We start from the raw sequence: 23,376 nt of genomic DNA on the forward strand, positions 1-23,376 counted from the left end.
TACGGTTTATGCCACCAGAAGCTGACATATGGGTCATTTATAGCCTAAGAGATAAAATTCCACTCATTTCTAAAAAAATGCCCCGGATAGTAGGCGTTGAACTCTGTAGAGAAAAAATGCTCCAAGGAAGACGCAGTATTAGCAGCAATACTGAAAAAGGTGTCAAGCTGGAAGCGTTTTTAGTACTTTTGCTGACAGTACATCCTACTTGGAGCATTTTTCTCTACAAATTTGAACCCCCACTATTCGTGTCATTTTTCAGAAACGTTTCAGATATCCCAGGATATTTTTTCAAAACTCATCTCATCAAAATTATTTTTTCAATTCTCTGAGTTTTGATTTTTAATCAAAAATAATATTCGACTGCTGTAAATACAAATATCTTAAATATAAAATTCTATTATTACAATTATTACGTTCAAATTTTAATCAATCAAAACCCTAAACCCTATCCTTAAACCCTAATAATAAAATCTTTAACCCTAAATTAATAAAGCATAAAACCTTAATTTATAAACACTAACAAAGCCAGACTAGTGCACTCCTCTCTTCTCTTCTCTTCTTGTTCTATTGATCCAAGACCTTTACAAACACTTGATTGTTGCTACTCCAAGAAGCGTGCAATCTCTTTTTCTAGAGGGGAAATTGACAGGGAAGAAAGCAATTGAAAGGAAATAAAAAGGGAAAAAAAGAGAAAATTTGTATGTGAGAGATATGTGAGGTGAGGGATGTTAACTGAAAAAGTGAAGGGGATTTTTATAGTGAGAGATGGCTGCTAAAATTAGCTAAAAATAGCATTCAATCCCCCTTCCCATGGCTGACCATGCTAGATGGAAGGAATGGTTGAGTCAATTTTACTATTTTTAGCTTGTGGCTAAAAATAGAAGGCATGAAAAAGGGAGGGGTTTTAATGGCATTTAGGAGAAGTTCAACGGCTTTGCAAGTGTAAAAATTAGATAAAATAAGCTGATTGTGTCAGCTATATGGGACGGTTTAGGCTGCTCTTTTGGATATTTCCATCCTCCCTCTTTACTTGTTTCAGGCCCTTTCTCTACTTCGAGCTACCCATTTTTTCCTGATAAAAATCAAATCAGACCAATTGATTCAAATAAGTCCAAAAAAATAAATTTAAGTCCTCCATGGCTATTAATTCATCATCTTGTGCTTCCAAGATTCCTCGTGAATTAATTCTTCCAAGGCAATTGGCTTACGATCCTAATAGCATTAAGTAGAAATTGGTGGCTTATTAAATATATTGACCTTAAATAAATAATGTGTTAATTGTTTCAAGTCTAGCGGTAGCACCCAGTAGTCCGGATCCTGACGATCGGATCGGGTATGGGGTGTTACAATAAATGTGACTCATATACTTTGATTTAAGTAAAACCCTGAGTACAAATAGGTAAGGAATTGAAAGTTGGTGCGTTGGGTATATGACTTATGCAGTATATAGGATCATTTACAATAATGGAATTCATAACCCAAGACATGAGTAAATGGTATCCTCTCATAGGCATTACATGATAGATGAAAAGTAAATCTGGCCATGGGTCATTTGTCTTTGTGATTAGTGACTTAATTGACTTATGCAGTATATGACTTAAGCAGTATATGACTTATGCAGTATATAATAATTGACTTTTCATGAAGGACGATATAATGGTTACCATGAGATAGAATTGGATCACATTAGAAGGATGAATTTATCCCATAGAGGTTAAGGAAATCCTATAAGGGTAACACAATTATGACAAGGTTATTAAACGAGCACTGTTCGAGTAGATTTTGTAATGGTATGTAATTGGGAACAGCTCAGTCATGATACTACAGTGGAATGACTTCATGACTAAATGAGTTTATAATTAATGCGAAAAGTTGGAACTTAATTATAAATCATTTAAGCCCTAATCACATATGTCCAATCGATTCCTCCACTAGCTTGTTAAAACCAAAAATGAATTGCATGTTGAATCAAATGAACAGAAATTGATAGATATGATAAAAATGGAGAACTGGGAAACATTTGAAAATGAATATGGTTTTCTTCAAAATGAAAATGATCTAGAAATGAATTTATGGTTTTCAAATTAAATGAAGTTAAAAATGGAAATAAATTATTTTCTCATAGTAAATTCATTAAATGTAGAAATATTAAATATATTTTCACATAGATTCTTTTATGGTAAAGTTGTCATAATTTTAATGGAATTAAAATTGTGTTGAGAAAATTTAATTGGCAATTTTATTTAAATTAATTTGAGATGTTTATTTTGAGAAATAGGAAAAAAAATATATCGTGTTAGATCAAATTATAAAGTACTGGGTTAAAAGTTTAGAAACTACTTGTAATTGGATATGATATAGGAAAAGCTCAAAATCCCTTCATGTTTAAAGAAAGGGACGACAAACCCTAGTTTGTTTAACTAGATTGCACCCCCACCTACTCCTAGTTAGACCACGAGTATGTTTTTCTATTGAAATAAACTTCTACAATTCAATAAAAGTCTTTATCTCTTCTCCTTATAAATAGATGGCACCGATAAGGTTAAATATACAACTTGAAGATATTGTTACTTTGCCTAAAAATAGTAAGAGTTTATTCTCTAATTACTAAATCTATTTCTAAGAATAACAATTCTATCGATTTCTATTGAGAAGATATATTGCTTTCACACTAAGAGTAGAGAAAACTATTTCTAGTTATGAGTTTGATTTGAATAGTTTGAGTGTAGTTCGTGGTACGAGAATAGTAGAGAATGGCATTCAGTTGAAAGCTAGGAATGACAAGGATCTGTCTAGCCGAAAACACAAGTACGATTTTAGTAAAGGGTTTATTGCTATAAATATCATAAACCAGCTCAATTTTCAAATTTTTTATTTTCCGCTGTGTAAGAAAATCATTTTCGAACAGGATTTTTTCCAACACTTACTACTATCAATTATATTGATTATGACTGCCAAATATGTTGAGATTTGAGGAAATTGACATCGAACTATGTCTTTGTCCTAGGTGGCGGGTCCACTGTGTGGAGAAGTGTAACACCCCAAACCCGGCCTAGACGTTATGGCCGAATCTGGCGATGTCACATGCTAGTGTGTTTGAAAACCGTAGCTTGTGTTGGATAAAATGTAACTTCACTTAATTTAGTTTCCATTTAGAGTTTATCCTTTATTAATTATAAAAATCGTGATTTTTAGTTAACCATTAGTTTTCAGGACATTATGCGTTGCGAAAGTTTTTCTTTTAAATATAAAATCCAAATTTTAAGCGAAAATCCATAGAGGCCTTTATTACAGTAAAATACCCCAAATAAAAGTTTAAAAAAAACCTAATTAAATATGAAACACTAAAAAGGGGTCATGTGACCACCGCTGAGTCCTCAGCCGCTCCAATCCGCCTAAGTCTGGGGATCACCTGTCCAGATAAAACAGAAGGGTGAGTTTACGAAAACTCAGTTTGTAATCCCCATATAAATAAGCAGTCAGAATGCAATCATAGTCTGGGCCTAAGCCCATTTCAATAACAGTTTCAATTTCAGTTAGGGCCTTAGCCCATTACAGTATCAATATTCAGTACAGTAACAATTATGCAGTATCAATTCCTACCCAGCCAGCCTCTACACTCCAACCCCATCCAACCCTACACTCCATGTGGGGATATAATCAACCCACCCATCCCTACACTCTAAAAAGTACCGAATGCGACACTAGACAATAGTTTGTAGCTGAGTTGCAAGTAATTTAGGCTCGAGACCCTTCAGTACAGTTCCTCCAAACATTATAATCCCCAACCCAATGCAATGCAATGCAATATACAAATATGACATGCTATACATAATATCATGCATGTAAATCGAGCATACAGTATCAAATCAGTGGGACATCATCATGCTTAATCATGTTAGTCATACAGTCATTTCAATCAATTAAGGGCCTAGGTAAACTTACCGACCCTACAGTAGGTCCACAGTTGACTCGGGCGACCCGTGTAACCTTAGCAATAAAATAGTTAAAATGGGCCAACAAGCCCATGATGTTCACCCGTGTGGGTCCACATGCTCGTGTGGCCCACATGGCCCAAATTGACCTTGACCGTGTAGATCACATGGCCTGGCCCAAAAATCACATACGTCTGTGTGATTCACCGCTGTGGGACCACACGCCCGTGTGGCCCATACAGCCCAATTCGGTTCGGCCCGTGTATCGCACGCAATCAGCCTCGTCGATCAGCCGCCCGTGTTCAATCACACAGCCTACCACATGGACGGCCACATGCTAGTGTGGCGTCAATAGCCTCACTTTTCGGTTTTTCACCGTTTTTCGTTTACAGTGTTATGGTTACACACCTTAACCGTTTTTGCAGCGATTGCACTCCTGAGCACTCCAATACCCATCAATTGATTGATAAACACTAGATTAATCCTTTAAAATGCATTCAAACTGAATTGAATCAAAGATTTCATCTTATTATGCAACCTCTCAAACTTAAGACCTCTCACACACACCCAGAGCACTTAACCACTGAAGCAGATACACAATTGTGTCATAAATACACGGAAACAAATATACAAACTTTGGGGTGTTACAAAAAGTGTCAAGCAATGTTGCATTGGTGACTCCACTATAGAGGTCGAATATCTGGTTATTTCTGAGGAACAAAAGAAGCAATATGTAACACCCTGACTTTGACCCCAATCAGACAAAGTGGTTTTGGGACCACAAATCTGAGTCACAAAAATATTTTAAAATTATTTATGGTATTTAAAGTATGTGAATTACTATGTATGAAAATTTCATATAAAAATTTGATCGTTTGAGTGCACAATTTGATAAAAAGGGTTTAATCGCGTAAAATAAAAAACTTAGGGATTTAATTTAAAAGCATCTATTTGTTGTTGTGCTTTTTAATTAGGAGGCTTAAAAGTTCAATTAAACCACTATATAGATAGTGGATGGTTATGGACAAGACTAACCTTAATGTTTATATATTATATATTTAGTAAGTAAGGTTAATTAAGTAAATAGCCTTATATTATATTATATGTTAATTAAAATACATAAAATTAAGCTAGCTATCATCTTCTCCAAGCCAAAATTTAGAAAAGAAAAGAACGAAACATCCAACCTAGGGTTCGGCCATTAGGAAGCTTGATTTAAGGTTCATTTTTGTTCGGTTTTTGAAAATTTTTATGTTTTTGATATCGTTGCTTTGTGTACTACAAGACCCAAGCTTTAATTTTAGAATTTGGTGTTGATTTTGTGTTATTCCATTGATGAGATTTTTGTTAGTTAATGATGAAATATGAAAGATATGTGAAAGATTAACATGTTTTGTCTTTGAATTGTTGGTGAAATTGAGTAATTAGGGCTAAATTGTGAAATTTAATTTTTGAGAGACTAAAATGTGAAATAAATAAATTTGATGCGGTCGTTGAAAGCACCAAAAATATCCTATCCTAATAAATAATGAAAAGAATAGTAAAAGGAAGTAGGGTCAAATCCTCGTGGATTTGGACTTGCAAAATATCTTGTTTCGTGATATCCCAGGCAGAGTCTTGCCCAAGACAACCTGCGTTCCTAAAAAAATATAAAAACAATAGAAGAATTAAATTGTTGGATCTAGAAACGAAAAATAAAATAAAAATAGAATTAAGAATATTGAATTGAAAATTAGAAAAAATAAATAAAAAATAGAGTTGAGAGAAAGAAAATTCTTATGGGAGATTCCAGCCTCCAGTTGTCTCGTTCCGCCTTGGGTTAAATCCTCGGCTTTTAGATGATCCTTCCCAAACCGAATAAGCCAGTTATAGTGGAAGAGGACGCCTACGACCACCAGCTCCAATGATTTAGACTTACAATTTGGTGGAACCTGACTCTAGCCAACAATCGCTTCTGTGGGATCGTCTTATGCTAGATCAACGCTTCTCAATGGCGAATCCCACGCCATTTTGTCTCTTGGGCTCGCCAACCTCTGACGCAGTAAGCTAACGAACCGACTGTGCAACCTTCCCAAAACATACAAAGCGGCCGCCTTTGCATACGTTGAAAAGCTTACTTCTTAAGGGACATGGACGGAAGCGTCAGCCCCGTAGTGCGGAGAAACGATGAATACTCGTTGAGAAGGCTAAGTACGGATTCTAAGCCTCAATAACCCTTTTGGGGATTTTTGACAACCTTCGGCTAGATGGGTTTAGTGGCTCATGGTTGTGGTAGAAAAGAAAATAAATAAAATAAAAATAAAGATTTTATTGAAAAGAAATATGAAAAGAACAAAAGCCTAGACTTTTGGGGAGAGAGTGTTTACAGAAAAAGAAAAGATGGGCTCCCCTTTTGAGTCACTTCACCCCCTATTTATAGTGCTAGGGGAGATATTCTAATTCTACTTAAATTCCTAAAAGATAAATACATTTAATTGAAGATAAATAAAGATAAAATAAAATCCTAAAAATAATCCTTAATAATTATCTCAATATTAATTATCCTAATATAATTAAAATAGAGTTTAATAAAATAAAATCTCTTCTTTTGCATTTCAACCCTTGTGTCCTCCATGCTTGCACTTTTGGCACCAACTTTTCCTTGTGTCGCACATTGGCCCATTTATCTCTAAATTCACGCTTTTGGCCCTTAATTTTGCTTTTGCTTCAAATTTAGTCCCTATGAGATAAAAGATCATAAATAGCTCAAATTAGCGAGGATCATACTCGAATAAATACATAATTAATACATAAAAATACGTTATTCTAGAGTGTTATCAAATCCCCCTACTTAGCCCATGCTTGCCCTCACGTATGGTTCCTATCTCTTGTGAAAGTTAGATTACGCCATAAAAGAAATACAACTCCAAAGTTTTATAAAAATCAGTCAAAATGCATATGAAAATAAAGAGAACCCTAGGCTTGCTTTAAGTAAAATAGAAAAAGTTTTCTAATTAATACACACAAAATTAGAATCAACTTGAATTATTTAATGAAAATTAGATAAATTACCAAACCTACCAAGACACTCTATTTGTTTCCTCCTTTAGTCCCAAAATTTTTTCTTTTCTTTTCTTTTTGTTTTTTTCTCTTTTTTTATGCTTTAGGAATTTCTTGAACCTTTTGACGCGAAGAGATGATGACCAAGCACCCCACCCCGGTTACTCATTCAAACAAACTCCTAATTTATTATAATTTTCTTAAGAACACATCAAACCTTTTGACGCGAAGAGAGATGATGACCAAGAACCCCACCGGTTACTCATTAACATGTTCTTAAAAGTTAATTAGGTTAGCGGAGTTTTATCTAACACGTCACACAACCTTTTGACGTGAAATAGGATGACAACCCAAGCACCCTACCCGGTTACTTTCGATCGATCACGTTTTTAAGTCGCACTCATAACCACGGAACATTAAATGATATTAATAATAACTTTTTTATGAGGACTTTAGAGAAATAATAATAATAATCAAGTGTCAAAAATAAGTTTCAGTAATTACCTTAATAGTCATCAACATATTTTAGCATGCAATCATATTAAGTGTCCACTTTGTATTTAAACTTGATCAATTTTACGAAAAGCAAGATAGAGTTAACTTTATGAGTCACAATTATTTTTACTCTAATAAAAATAAAAGCAATTGGAGATGGCATCAATTATGAAAAATTCGTAATTTTCTCAGAAAACAAGAATCATGCTTGTAGGACAAACAGTAGGCAATTCTTGGTAAAAATCTTGGGCATGAAAATAATAACGAAGAGTACCTCCCCTACTGAAAGCACATTGTCCTCAATGTGGACGAAAAGAAATAAATAGGTAGAAAAAGTTTAGAAAAACTCCCCGTGTGATCACAAATGATGGCAATGAGCTTGGTCAGTTGCTGGCCAAAGGTTTCAAGTCAGGCCTCAATGCGCTTTAAGTGTTGCTTAACGGTTTGCTTCATTTTTTTTCTAAGCAAAAGAAGAAAAATTGATTAATATCCAAATAAGTAATAAATAATAAAATAAAGTAATAAATAAAGTAAAGAAAAATAAAAATAAAATTTGGGTTGCCTCCCAACAAGCGCTTGTTTAACGTCGTTAGCTCGACGCCGTTATTGGTTCTATGGTGGTTCCAAATGGATTTCCTCAACCGTGTGGGCTTGAAAATTCTCATAAAATGGCTTCAACCGCTGGCCATTGACTACAAACTGCTTTCCAGATTCTTCACTCTCTATTTCAACCGCTCCATGTGTGAACACTTTAGTAACAACGAAAGGTCCTTGCCATCGTGATCGAAGCTTACCTGGGAATAACTTTAACACAGAGTTATAAAGTAAAACTTTTTGTCCTACCAAAAAACGCTTCTAAGCTATTCTCTTATCGTGAAATAACTCTGTTTTGTCTTTATAAATGTAAGCATTCTCGTAGGCATCATTGCGAATTTCTTCTAACTCTTGGATGTCTAATTTCCTTGCCTTTCCTGCAGGTTCTAACTCCAACTCTGGTGCCTGTATAACAGAAGGTAACAATTTAATATTTGGAGATAATAACTCATTAACAAATTCAATTTCATTAAGTTCATAATTATCTCCATAAATTGGCTCAAAATTCTCTTCCACCAAAGAGTCAATTATGTCGATACGATTTACGCTCAATATTTTACTTGGATGGCTAATGGCGTTGTAAACATTAAACTTTACGATCTCCCCATCAAACTCCATCGTGAGAGTTCCACTTCGAACATCAATTTTAGTATTTCTTTGTACTAAGGGCAGTCGACCAATGAGGAGATCGAAGATCCAGGAGTGCTATCCTCCTCTATTTTGATCACATAAAAATCTGCAGGGAAAATAAGATCGTTAACTTTTACCAGAACATCCTCAAGGACTCCTTCTGGATGCACAACAGACCTGTCCGCTAATTGAATGATAACACCTGTTTTTGTCAAAAAACCCGCGTTAAGTGATTCATAAATAGAATACGGCATTACATTTATAGAAGCCCCTAGATCACACATAGCCTTTTTAATTCCCAAATGGCCTATTTTGCATGGTATTGCAAACATGCCCCTATCCTTACATTTTGCCGGCATTTTTCGCTGTAACACTGCGGATACATTCTCACCAACATTCACCCTTTCATTACCTGTTAATTTTCGTTTGTTGGTGCAAAGCTCTTTAAGAAATTTAGCATACCGCGATATTTGCTTAATGGCATCCAACAGCGAAATATTGATCTCGACATTCCTAAATGTTTCAAGAATTTCTTTATCCTCTTTACCTCTTCGACACTGGTTGAATCGTTCTGGAAATGGAGGTTGAATTTTAGGCAATGGAGGCTTCGATCGGACTGTTCGTCTTTTTGGGTTTTCTGGGTAATTTCTTGGGCAAGATTCTGTCAGAATTGGTTCCGATACCTTTCCGCCATAACGTCCTTTGCATTTGCATTTTGTCTAGGGTTTGGTTACATTTGTGACGGTAGCTTCCTTGAGAAGTCAATTTCTCAATCGATGTGGTCAACTCTCTTATGGACGCCTCGGTTTTATGTTGGAAATCTTTCGTCTCTTTTGGAAATTAAGAGTTTCTTTGTTGGAAATCAAGAACATTAGTCGCTAACTTATTGACCATGGTTTCTAGAAAATTACCTGAACCTTGTGGCTGTTGCGGAAATCGATTTTGGTATGGCTGGTTATTTCGTGGATTGGTCCCATAGCTTAAGTTAGGATGGTCCCTCCACCCTGGGTTGTAGGTATTAACGTAGGGGTCGTACTGCCTTTGTGGTGGCCCAGGGAAATTTCCAACAGCATCCAGATGGGCCGTGGTATCATCATACAAACTGGGACATGCATCAGTTGTGTGATCAGGTGTAGCACATATTCCGCATAATCGAGCTGTCTTCGTTTTTTCTGCAATAAGAGAATTCATCATATTAGTAAGTCTATCAACTTTATCCTCTAAGGTTGAATTACTTAGCTGATGAACCCTTCTAGGGGGTTCAGTATTGGCTCGGAACTACTGAGAATTTGCAACCATCGTGGAGATCAAGTCTCTCGCTTGTTGGGGAGTCATGTTGACCAATGCTCTCCACTAGCAGTGTCTACCATATTCATCTCCATGGGCTTCAAACCTTCGTAAAAGTATTGGAGGAGAGATTGCTCTGTTATACCATGTTGTGGACAGCTTGCACACAACTTTTTAAATCGCTCCCAATAATCGTAAAGGGACTCGACTTCTTTTGTCTTATTCCAACGATCTCTCTTCTTAGCTCATTTGCTCGAGATCTTTGGAAAAACATTCGAAACAAACGAGATAGATCACCCAAGTTGTAATAGATCCGGGGTAAATAAAATAACCATTCCTTAGCGGAATCGCTAGGGAGAAAGAGAAAGCACATAATTTAATCGATCCTCGATTACCCCCGAGGTTTCATGCTAAGACAAACCATATGAAATTCTTTCGGATGCTTGTGGGGATTTTCATTTTGTAACCTACGAAAAGTTGGCAATAATGGATTAAACGACTTCAATTCAAAATCGGTATCCATAGTAGGATCGCGATGCATAATGGCGGTTGTTACATTGGAGCTTGACCGATTTCGAATCGTTTGAGCCATTGGATCGTGTGCTAAATTTGGGTTTTCGTTAACCTAGCGTTAAGCACTTCTTACGGTGAGTCGACTTCTACTTTTCACTTTCAATTGTTTGAGTAGGGTTTTCGTTAACCCTAGACTCAACTTCGTCGTCGACTTCTATTTGTGGCGGTGGGTTACTTTGAGTTCCAACCACCGATCGCTTTTTGTAACTTTGTCTCCTTGCGATTGGCTCTAGCAGTCTTCTCAATTTCTGAATCGAACGCAAGAGTACCTGGAGCAGATCTGGTCATAAGAAACAAAAAAACAAGATTAGTACGATGCGGTCGTTGAAAGCACCAAAAATATCCTATCCTAATAAATAATGAAAAGAATAGTAAAAGGAAGTAAGGTCAAATCCTCGTGGATTTGGACTTGCAAAATATCTTGTTTCGTGATATCCCGCAAGAGTCTTGCCCAAGACAACTGCGTTCTAAAAAATATAAAAACAATAGAAGAATTAAATTGTTGGATCTAGAAACGAAAAATAAAATAAAAAGCAATTAAGAATATTGAATTGAAAATTAGAAAAATAAATAAAAAATAGAGTTGAGAGAAAGAAAATTCTTATGGGAGATTCCACCTCGGTTGTCTCATTCGCCTTGGGTTAAATCCTCGGCTTTTAGATGATCCTTCCCAAACCGAATAAGCCGATTATAGTGGAAGAGGACGCCTCGACCACCAGCTCAATGATTTAGACTTACAATTTGGTGGAACTGACTCTAGCCAACAATCGCTCGTGGGATCATCTTATGCTAGATCAACGCTTCTCAATGGCGAATCCACACCATTTTGTCTCTTGGGCTCGCCAACCTCATGTGATAAGCTAACGAACCATTGTGCAACCTTCCCAAAACATACAAAGCGGCCGCCTTTGCATACGTTGAAAAGCTACTTCTTAAGGGACATGGACGGAGCGTCGGCCCAGTAAAGTGGAGAAACGATGAATACTCGTTGAGAAGGCTAAGTACGGATTCTAAGCCTCAATAACCCTTTTGGGGATTTTTGACAACCTTCGGCTAGATGGGTTTAGTGGCTCATGGTTGTGGTAGAAAAGAAAATAAATAAAATAAAAATAAAGATTTTATTGAAAAGAAATATGAAAAGAACAAAAGCCTAGACTTTTGGGAGAGAGTGTTCTGAGAAAAAGAAAAGATGGGCCCCTTTTGAGTCACTTCACCCCCTATTTATAGTGCTAGGGGAGATATTCTAATTCTACTTAAATTCCTAAAAGATAAATACATTTAATTGAAGATAAATAAAGATAAAATAAAATCCTAAAAATAATCCTTAATAATTATCTCAATATTAATTATCCTAATATAATTAAAATAGAGTTTAATAAAATAAAATCTCTTCTTTTTGCATTTCAACCCTTGTGTCCTCCATGCTTGCACTTTTGGCACCAACTTTTCCTTGTGTCGCACATTGGCCCATTTTATCTCTAAATTCACGCTTTTGGCCCTTAATTTTTCTTTTGCTTCAAATTTAGTCCCTATGAGATAAAAGATCATAAATAGCTCAAATTAGCAGGATCATACTCAGAATAAATACATAATTAATACATAAAAATACGTTATTCTAGAGTGTTATCAAAATGTGTGGACTTGTATGAGCACTAGGAACATTCGACCCTTGTATAGTGTGGACAAATTTTGTGTATTTGGTGTTTTATGCAATAGGGACTAAATTGCAAAAAGTGTAAATGTCAAGGGCAAAATGGTAATTTGCCCATTTATTTGTTTTTTTTACTAAATTGAATGAAATAATAATTAAACTAGTTCATTTTGAATATATTTAGATCAAGAACCAAAGAAATTGGTGTTGGATCGAGGAAAAGCTAAAGTCATCGACTAATCGTCCAGTTTCGATTTTACACTGTCCGAGGTAAGTCTATTAGCTATTTAATGTTATTAAATCGATATGTATGTATGTATATCTATTTTGTTTTTGTTGATCTATAAATAAAAGTAATTTGATTGAATAAATTGAAGTATAAATGGTATATATGTATATACAATGTTGAATATATAGGTATATACTTATATAAATCTTTGAATTAAGTTAAAGTATGAATGGTATATAGATATGTATATATAATGTTCAAATATTTATATATGTATCTATATGTATATGTTCTTGAATTTAGTTGATTGTGTGAGGGTTATATATGTATCCACAAGGTTCAAATACATATATGTATATACATGTATAAATTCTTGGTTTAATTAAAGGTATGTATATTGTAATTGTATAGGCAATTTCGAATAAGTATGTATATGTGGGTTGGAATGTATATGAAAATACTTGAATAAATCTTGAATATATTTTAAGGTATGAATGTTAAGCATACATGTGGAGTTTTGAATATGTATGAATATACATGTATATGTTTTATATTGAACTTAGGTATGAAATTAAATATATATGTGTTATTTTGAATAAGCATGTATATATACATGTAAATTTCTTGTATTGAATTTAGTTAAGTAATTATATATGTATATATACACATGAATAAATTATGAACTTAGATAAAGACAAGAATGTGTATATATATACATATAGATTAGAAGATAAATGTATATACGTGTATGAGTTTATGATTTTAGCTAAAGGTATAAATGTTAAATACGTACATGGGAGTTCGAATATATCTATATGTATATTCGTATATAGGTTCTTGGATTGAATTAAAGATATAAAATCTTATATTTTTATATGTGAGGTTCGATTATATATATGTTTATAAATTTATAAATACTTGAATTGAATTGAAAGTATGATTTGTGAACTCTTTTATGATTGAACATGGACTACAACGAACATGTGTTTGCTATTAAGAATTTTTCGAGGAATCATTTTGTGTATGTGAACTTGAGACTTCAGACTTTACGCCTAGCAGGCTTATTGCTAGTGAAACAATATCAGACTTTACGTCTAGAAGGCTTAATGCCGGTGAAATAATTTTAGACGTTACGTCTAGCAGGCTTATTGGCAGTGAAACAATATCAGACTTTACGTCTAGCAGGCTTAATGCTGGTGAAATAATTTCAGACTTTACGTCTAGTAGGCTTAATGCCGGTGAAACATTTCAGACTATATGTCTAGCAGGCTAAGCGCCAGTGTACTGAATCAAGCTTTAAGCCTAGCAGGCTAAGTGTCGATAAATATGTTTAAAGTATGTGATTAAGTGTACAATTATATGATTTTGGTTATCTTTAATTGATGAGCGTATATACCTTCGACTAAGTGTGTTTAATGAATATGTACATATTCGGTCTATGCATTTGTAAAATATACATACATGCTTTCGATTTATGCAGTTGATAAATGTACACGTATAAATATTCGGTATATGTATTTGATAAGTATCTACAAATGCATTTGAAATGTATATCCTCTGTTTATAATTATTTGATGGAGATGAATGCATCCGATCACATGTATTAGATTTGTATTTGGTTATAAGTTTATTATGAGTATACATCCACAATCGGATATGATATGTGTATAACATACATATATGCTCGGTTATATCCATTTGGTTGTAATGTTGTTTGGTATAAAATATATATATTCAATTGAACGCATTTCGACAGTACATATATTTGACTATAAATAAAATGGTCTAAGTACAGTAAATGTATAAATATCAATTATATGTGTTAATTGCAATCTCGTAAATTAAATTAAAATTTTATATTATTTCTATATATATATTTAGTTATGCAATAGACTTACTAAGCTATAAAAGCTTACTTTGTTTGTTTATGTCTTTCTCTTTTATAGACTTAAAGATTAAACTTCAAGCTCGGGGATCGTCAGCAAGATCATCACTCTGTCTACTGTCTCGGTATTAAAATGTTTAAATTTTTAATTTATGGCATGTATAGGCTAGATAATGTTTTGAAGATCTTACTTTGATTTATATATTGTATATGAGATTAATAGCCATACAAAAAGGGCTTATTTTTCTTATGGATTAGTTGGATTGTAATGTCTTTATTTTGTTTTAAATGGTCAAAAGAAAAGCTTAGAATTTTGCATGTTTAATATAAGACATAGTTTATCATATGTAATACCTCTTAACCCTAATTCAGCGACGGATATGGGTTAGGAGTGTTACACAATATGACTTCAAGATTTTCTTATGAATCTCGTAGCCATTCCTAGTATAGAAAAAGTATCACATTGTATTGTGATAACACTGCACCAATAGCTAACACTAAGGAAACCAACAACCACAAAATGAAAAACACATTGATAGAAAGTATCATATCATAAATGAGGCAGTATCAGACGAAATAGTGAATGTAGCCAAAATCGCATTAATGGACAACCTTGCGGATCCATTTACCAAAACTCTGGTGACTTGGAATTTCAATAAACATGTAGAGGGCATAGGAATGCAAAATATGACTCATCTACTTCAATAGGGCAAGTGAGAGATTGTTGGGACTGAAGGCCCTTAGTGTAGTATTTTCATTTATGTAAACTTGTATTTTTTCTAACAAATTGATTTAATAAAATATCTATTAATTACATTAATATCATTTGTATGTTGTCCTCAATGGTTTTTGCACACAAAATAATGGAAACAAATATTAGCTCAATGGTTATCTAACGTTTAACTAATACTAAGTGGTACTAAATGGTCGAATCATAATACAGATAGACAACTTGTATTGGTAGATAAAACTAAACATATATTTAGTCTAATCAGGAATGAGCAAACTGATTAAAAGACTAATATGTTGTCTATCAAGTCCAATTGGGGAGATGTTTTGTCTTGAGCATTAGAACGGGTAACTCTTAGAAGATAGTGACATAGATGCAACTAAATAGAGTGACAGTATATCGAACATGACCCAAGCAGAATAGATACTAAATATGTTTTATGGATTTATTCACTTGTGACGTTCATAATGTGGCATACCTTAATCATGAGTGAATGATGGACTATGTATACGTAACTCGTATGTTTTGATGTAAAATGAAAGTCTGAGTTCAAATAGATAAGGAACCAAAAGTTGGCACGTCAGGCATACAACTTCTGTAGTATGTAGCATTATCTCAAAATAGCAGAATTCATAGTCTAATGAAGGGTAAATGATATCCTCTCATTAGCATTACATGATAGATGAAAAGTAAACGTGGTCATGGGTCATGGGTCATTTTTCTTTGAGATAAATGATTTGATTACCATTTTATAGTAATTGACTTTTCATAAAGAAAGATGTAATGGTTACTGTGAAATAAAATACGATCATATTGGGAGAACAGATTTGAGAATAGATTTATCCTAAAGAGATTAAGGATATCCTATGAGGGTAACACACTTATGATAAGGTCATTGGACAAGCACTAATCGAGTTACTTTCGTAATGATATGTCATTAGGGAGAGCTCGGTCATGATATATAGTGGAATGACTTTGCGACTAAATAATGTTATAATTAATAGGCGCAAATCCAAAACTTAATTATAAATTATTTGAATCATAATTATATATGTCCAATCAGTCCATCTGGTAACTCGAGATAACCAGAAACAAATTGCATGAAGAACAAATGAATAGGAATGAATGAAAATAATGAAGTGGGAGAAATAGATCGCATGTATCACTAATCACAGTGAATACGTTTCCTCGCTAAGTACAAAAAATGACTTGAGAATTATTTAAGGTACTTCAAATTATTATTTATTTAATTATAATTAATTAATTGAAGTTCGAAGATGGAATTAAATTAAATAATCATTATAAATTTATTGAATAAGTAAAATTAAATATATTTCCTCATAAATTCTACTACAGTAAATTTGTTATGACTTTAACGGAATTAGAATTGGGTTGAGAAGATTATTTAATTGAGAAATTAATTTAGTTAATTTAATTAATTAAATTAATTGATTAAATAAATTTATTTTGGGTAATATAAAATAGATATTGGGTTGGATAAAATTACAAGTGCTGGATCAAAAGCCCAAAAAACTCATATAACATGAGGGGTGGCAACCTTAGTATAATAAAAGGGTGTGTTGCCACCCCTCTCTCTCACACATAGAGTCAGAGCATATTTTCTATTAAAATAATATTATTTATTTAGGGCTTATTTAACTAGAACTCTTGTACTTTTCTTTATAAATAAAGAGCATCGAATGAGCTATTTAGAACATATTCCATACATCGTTATTCTATTAGAAAGTAATGGTAATTTATTTAAAAATAATAACTTCTATTTTTTTGAGAATCATAAATAGTTATCGGTTTATAGAGAGAATTTACTTTTCTATTGAAAGTAAATAAATCGTTTATATTTCATGACTTGATTCATGTTGCTCGAGCCCACAATCGATGCAATTCATGGTTCAAAGATAATGGAAAAGGTTGTTCGGTTGAAAGCTAAGATCGAATTAAGCTTGTCTTGCACAAAGCACATATATAATTCTGGTTTATGTTTATTGTTATAAATAACACAAAGCTTAGTTTAATAAACTTTTTTAAACTTTCATTATAGCTACATAATTATTTTCTTAACTGAAATTTTCTAATAGTTAAAACACAAGATTTCTTAGCATACAACTCATTACATCAAGATATCACTAGGCAAGTATTTAAAACATGTAAACACATATCCAGAACATAACAAACCTTCATCAAAATTCCTCATTAATGTGTCCAAGAGACCCATAACATATGTCAAATGACCCAAACACTCAAAATACTAACATTCACAACATTTAGTCAAATTTGTTCCATTAAAGCATAAAAGAAACATTACAAATCAAATGACTAGCTGAGATATTGAGACTTGGATGCCAAGAAGACACACCAAAACAACTCAAAAATACCTCAAACACCAATACATGGAAACAAACAATCAGCACACTAAGGAATGAAACTCGGTGGTGCTAACATAACTAAGTTCAGAATACAAGGGCATTAAGCAATAAAGCATCCTAAATTATAAAGTAACAACAACAAGCATATCATATATTCAGCCTTGTAACACCAAATAACTTCATAGGAACGAAATTCACCTTAATAAAACCTAATGCTATTACACCTTAAATTCACTAGTCATAATTCCTTAAAACATAATACTTAGCCTACAAAATTTCCATAACCTTTATTCATTCATAACTTTTAATCAAAACATCATTAAAACTCGAATTTAAAACAAAGTTGCAATCTCTATTAACCAGATATGGAATCAAGATCGGATACACAGATGAATCCCCTAACACTCCTCAATGATGCGGACAAACCCATAAAAGCATAAATGCACTAATACATGTGAACATGTTTTTCCCTAACACTTTATAAAGGTGCATACAAGTGCCAATATGTATATATGCTCACAAGTGCCCAATAAAATGCACACAATTCCCAAATGCTCCCACCAACATGAAACACATCAATTGTCATGTCAACTATACTCGAACTTCATTCAATATCATTTAATAGGACATTTTATATTAACATAAGTCAATGAGCATAATTCTTTATTGTTAATCACCAGAAATCGCCATGCAATAGTCCCAATTTAAAGCAACAATCATAGTCCAATGCATCCACATAACGTCATCATACATCCACCAAACATGAAATCATCACATTAATGTAATTCAACACATTTCAAAAAATCATTAGCAACGAAATCCTAAACTTAATTACTTAATAAATTTATATTAAGAAATAAGAATAAACTAGCACAAACAGAAACCGTCAATTTAAAAAAATTTATTCTTTCCCTTGACTTTGGAAGACTCGATCACTTTCTTGGCTAAAACCATTAACCAAACAATGAAATAAGGTTAGATAAACATAATGAAGTAGAAAAATATCACTTAAAGAAAAATATCACTTAAAATAATTATTAAATGCATTTCGATGTAACGAGACTTTTCTCTCTTATCCAAAAAAACTCATGAGAACTTTACTCAAACCCAACCCAACCAAAACTAAAATCTAACATTAAGAACATTATTAATTACTTCTAAACATCTAATAGCCACTAACAATACTATTAAAAACCCTTTCTCTCACTAAAACCTTCCAAGCACTCAAAAATGATAACTTAGGTTATCTCTAATCAAACTTCGTTCTAACTTAAATTTCAGCTCAACTCACTTCAGTCTAAACTCAGTTGTATGAGGAATCTAATTCGAAAACAACAAAAAATTGCAAGAATCAAAGCTTCATCTCACTAACTTGGAAAAAAGCTCAATAATGGAGAAAAATAAAAATAAAATAAAAATCAAGTTTCAAGTATCAAGATTCATGAATTAATGTTATAAAACATTTTAATTTGTTGCAAAAATCAAAGATTGATTAAAGAAAATCAATTTTCTTCCTTCACCAAAATCTAACGTAAATTGCAAAGAAAAGAAAAGAGAGCAATTGCTTCAAAAATCTTGATAGAAAAATCTTTATTTAATAAATGATTTCAATGAAAAATAGACTCGCCTTCAATTTTGCATTAATGGAAACCAAGTTTTGAAGTTAAAAAGAGCAAGAATGTTGAGAGAATTTTGGAGAACTTTTAAGAGGTTTTGATCCCACTTTTCAACAAGAAAACTGTTCCCTCCAACCATTTTTTCAAAAACAAAAAAAGGAAAAGTAGGCTTGGTCTAATTGCAACTTAAGAACCTCTAGCTCTCCAAATCACACTTTCTAAATTTTACACATTGGCCTCTCTAATTTTTCTATCTTTATAATTTAGTCCATAGGTCTTAATTAGTAACTCTAATTTAATCTCAACCGTACCCATTCTTGGAAACCTCTCGATTTGACTTCCCAGAATGGCTTGGTCTATGGAATCGGGCCCAAAACCAAATTTATTGACATCGGAGAAAATTTGAGTTTTTGGAATACATGTGTAATCTTATGAATAAGGTTAACGAACATTGAATGTCATAAGTGAATTGATTTACAAACAGATTTAAGATCATTCAACTTAGGTCCAACCCAATGCATGATTACCAGTCTTGGCTAGTACATATTTGTCTCTACTTTGAAGTTGTTTTCGCTTTGATAGCCAACACAAACTATTGCTTTATGGGGCTTTAGATATCATAATAATTTTCACATAAGTTACTTGGTCCTTGTAACCCCATAATATAAGAAGTTATATTCCACATAGAAAAGCTCCTTTTATATCAATTTCTTATAGTTCAACATGAGTAACCAGTGTTTTTACCATTTGCTTTATATGTAAACTGTTTGAGGATGTACTAGCAACGAAATAAAGAATAACATGTGTACATTATCATGACTAAATCAGTTAGAATATTCAAAGTAATTTAAATCAAATATTATGAAATTACAAGGCAAAAATAACCTAATAGCAAGTATCGATGAGAAGGTATACACATCAAGATTGCAATAATCTTCAGAGTCCTACATTGACTAAGTTTCTATTTGTGGTTATACTATTGGTTTTCAATAAAAGATCAATTCATCTAGGTTTTGCATTGTAGACGTATATAAAACATTGAACTATGTAAAAGAATATCTATATGTTCTTGCGTTTTGTGTGGCATCGTGTTCGTAAATTTACAACACTAGATAAAACCCAAACATTTCTTAATTTATTTTTCGTTTTGATAGATATGGTTTTTTTTATCATACCATTTTTCTTTTTAATTTTGTATTTATGACCGTACTCTTTTATTTAAATTTGATAAATTTATTTTATATTTTATTTATTTTATCTAATTATGCAGTATTCATTTTCAAGTACTTTCTATTTTTTATTTTCATTTTAAAAGATACTTTATTCTCTCAATTATTTTTAAAATTCATCGACTTCGTTATATTTTGTCTGCTATCACTTGTATTGTAAATTTAAAATTATAATAACAACAAAATGTTACTTTAATAGATAATGAAGAAATTGCTAAAAAAACTGGATAATGAAGTAACATTTTTATATTATATATTTAATTAAAATTTTATATGAACTATACTTTAGTAATTTCTTTCAGTTTTAAGTATTTCAATATTAATATGTTACAAGAAAGAACAATTTCACTTTAAGATCAATACAAGCTCCTCTAATTAAATTATGTAAACTAATTAATAAGAAAAGAGTACTACAGTTTTAGGTTAATTCTCAACTAATTAGTAAAAATATATTTTTAAAATTGTAAAAATAAATTATTTGATAAATTTAGAAACAAAAGAAAAGAAAAAAAAAATATTTATTTAGGTGATATGCGTAAAGGGGGAATAAAACTAAAGAATTGGGTGCAAAAAGTTGAAATTCCAAACTCCAATATGATGCCAATTGTTTGACCCAAAAAAAATATGACCCCAATTGACATTTCTGATTTAAATGTACGTTATCACAACATGGCTAAATTATTTAGAAAACCAAATATAATAAATGTTCAAATTAGGGCTTTGCCTTTTAGAGATTATTTACATAAGGATCAATTTTTTTAAAATAGTCAAATAAGAGTTTAATCTTTACAAAAGTGCTCAAGGTTTTTTACGCACTTCAACCTAATTTGGAATAAAAATTAAGTAAATGTTAACTTGTTTAAAATAAAACACATAACACATGAACGAGATATTGTTTTAAAATAAAATAAAGTAACCAGAATATAATTCAAAGCCTGATATACAACAATTGAGAAGCTTTTATTCGAGCATTTTCGAAAAAATTTGGCCCTTATTTGACCATTTTGAGAGATTCGGCCTTCATTTGAACACTTTTATAAAAGTTGAGCCTTTATATAATCATTTTAAAAAGTTTAATCATTGTGTGAACAATTTCTAAAATGTTAGGCCCAATTTGAACATTTAATCTATAATAAGGTGGATTCGAAATATCACCTATATTTACACTTCACTATATTTTTTTAATATTTGAACTATGGAAAACTAAACTTATTAAGACCATCAAACTTAAATCTTTAATTTTCTAACTATATTCCATATTTCTACCATATAAAATTTTTAATTAAATTTATATTATTCATTAATCGAGTTTCAATTCAATTAAAAAATTATTAAATTTTTTTAAGTTTTGTTACTACATCAATATTTTTATTTTTATATATTTTATAAACCAATAAAAATATGAAAAGATTCATTTTACCAATTAAATTATTATTTGTTTTGTGTATAAATTTTAATAAATATATTGCAAGAAATAATTTTTCCATAACCTAATATTTCTAATGCTAAAGTAACTATTTGTCTTATTATACATATTCGATAAAATGTGCACGTAACAAGTGTAAAATAAATAAGTATTTAATGAGCAAAAGTGGAAGAGGACCTCGTACCTTTTCTTACAAAGTTAGGAAGCCCGAGAAATATATAAATCCTTTATAATTATAATAAAATAATAACAAAATTTGACCCAACTTGAAGTTTAAAAAGTAGCTGTTTATAAAATATATATTTAAGTATGACGGGACTAGGGTCATATATTAAAAGTTGAATTATATGTTGATTTTTTATTTAAAAGTGAAAAATTAATTTTTATACAGTAGGTTAAAAATAAATTAATTTTTATTAAAATTTTATTTATGTGTACGATTAAAAATTAATTTTTGTATATTAATATAAAGTACATATGATATATTAAATATTACTATTTGATTATTTTATCAATTATATTAATTTTTAATAATATAAATAGATAAAATCTTTAATAAAATATCATTTCACTTTTTTCTTTTAAATTGAGGGAATAGTTTTTATAATATTTTCACCACTACCACGAAAACTACAAAAGCAAACTAAAATTGAAGCATTGGGCATGGTCGGCTCAAAATCATAACTTAGTGATCTAAAGTGGCAAACTAGTTGGTAGTACATTTTTCTTCAATAACCAATGCGTGTTTTTAATTAGCTTAGGCTTTTTTTAAAAAAGAACATAAATAGTTTAAAAACCCATCCACCTTTTTCAAGAAGTAGACAGCAAGCAATTGTCGTTAGAAAGAATGCTAAAGACACTGATAAGTTGCAGTACGTATGTGACAGGTAAGTGTTACAAAGGTACTTGCCAAGTAAATTAAACTAATAAAACTCAACCAATGTTGGTGCCTGGATAACGTCTCAGAAGTAGGTGAACAGGCTGTGAGGTTAGCAGTGCAGAGAAACAGACACGCCAAAAGAGGCGAGATAAGATTCCCCCGAGTCACGTGAGCCTTAGCGGTGACCGACAGATAGGTAACGGTACGCTCACGCTAAACAGTGACCAAAAAAGCTGATAACACTAGCTTTGGCCTTTGCGGCGCGTTTTATTTGTAATAGAAGGTATTATAACAATGAGGGGACAGCAAAATCTGTTAAGTCAGTTTTATTAGTTTATTCTGTTTTGACTTTGGTTAAAATAATAAAGTGTATAGTTATTAATTATAAAATTTTATTTAACTAATACAAAGTGATTATAGATACAAGTGTTAATTTTAAAATGTATTTAATTAATAAAGTGTAATTACATCATAATCTTATATTATGTTTGGTAGTATAAATTTTAATTACATAGTTACGTTATTTATATTTTTAAAAAATATTAATTATTATAAAAAATTATTAGTACGATAAAAATTTTCTAAATAAGTAACAAAATTAAAAGAAAATCATCACATGCAATATATTAGTCCAAAAAATAGTCAATAATACAATTAATAATAAAAATAACATGAAAAATAAATACCATATACAAGTTTATCTATTTGCTTATTTAAAGAGTTATTTGCTCTCTTTTTTGTTCAAATGGATATTCCTTCTTTTAACATTTAATATATGCATGCTAATACA

The sequence above is a fragment of the Gossypium raimondii genome, chromosome 4 (genome assembly GCF_025698545.1).
Source record: "Gossypium raimondii isolate GPD5lz chromosome 4, ASM2569854v1, whole genome shotgun sequence".
Lineage (NCBI taxonomy): Eukaryota > Viridiplantae > Streptophyta > Magnoliopsida > Malvales > Malvaceae > Gossypium > Gossypium raimondii.